This window comes from Acyrthosiphon pisum, chromosome X, assembly GCF_005508785.2.
Source record: "Acyrthosiphon pisum isolate AL4f chromosome X, pea_aphid_22Mar2018_4r6ur, whole genome shotgun sequence".
NCBI classification, from domain to species: Eukaryota; Metazoa; Arthropoda; class Insecta; order Hemiptera; family Aphididae; genus Acyrthosiphon; species Acyrthosiphon pisum.
The window spans coordinates 119,900,787-119,901,788 of NC_042493.1; positions in this window are offsets into that span (position 1 = coordinate 119,900,787).

A 1,002-nucleotide genomic window follows, 5' to 3' on the forward strand; every position below is an offset into this window, starting at 1 on the left:
CCCCACCACCCCTCGTTAGTTTAAAATTAGAGTAAATCGACTATTATGCAACTTGATGGTAGAAGAACATTATCTGTATGTTTAGGTGTGGTGTAGTACTATATGTTGGAATCGAAAATCTCCTTCTAGTAGAAATTTTGTATACAGGATAAAAAATAAATAAATAAACACCATTGTAAAACCACTGGCTTCCTCACTCCGCTCAGAATCTAAAAATTGAAAATTTCTTATGCCTATATATAAGTAGTATGTATATACCATTCCTGGAACAGTCCATATTATATCAATAAAAGATCACAAAGAAAACAATGTGCAAAAAGATCAGAAAATTGAAATGCAATAATAATTAAAATATTTTTCGCAAAACTTATGAAATGCAATAATAATTAAAATATTTTCCGCAAAACTTAATTATTAAAAATAAAAATCGAAATGCAATAATAATTAAAATATTTTTTAATATAATTGTTATATTAAAAATAAAAATCTAAATGCAATAATAATTAAAATATTTTTTGCAAAATCACCCCAAAATATTTTTTTCAAAATCGAAATGCAATAATAATTAAAATATTTTTCTAAAAATCCAATTGCAATAATAATTAAAATATTTTTTCACAAATCTAATTGCAATAATAATTAAAATATTTTTTCGCAAAACTTATGATATTAATAATTAAAAAATTATTTTTCTCAAAAACATATGAAATACAATAATTAAAAATTGAAATGCAAAAATGTATTAAAAAGAAATTGAAAAAATTAATTTAAAAATTAAAAATATAATAAATAATAAAATAATGGAAACAACTATCAATAATTTTAATAAATTACAAAAAAATGAAATGCAAAACGAAATAGAAAACTCAATATTAAATAATGAAATCATTGTTGTTAAGTTTTGTAAATTTGAATACTATAATACTAATAAAAATAAAAATATTAAAATTATGAAATATAATCTAAATAAAATTCCAATTAAAGGAAATATTTTAATTGTCG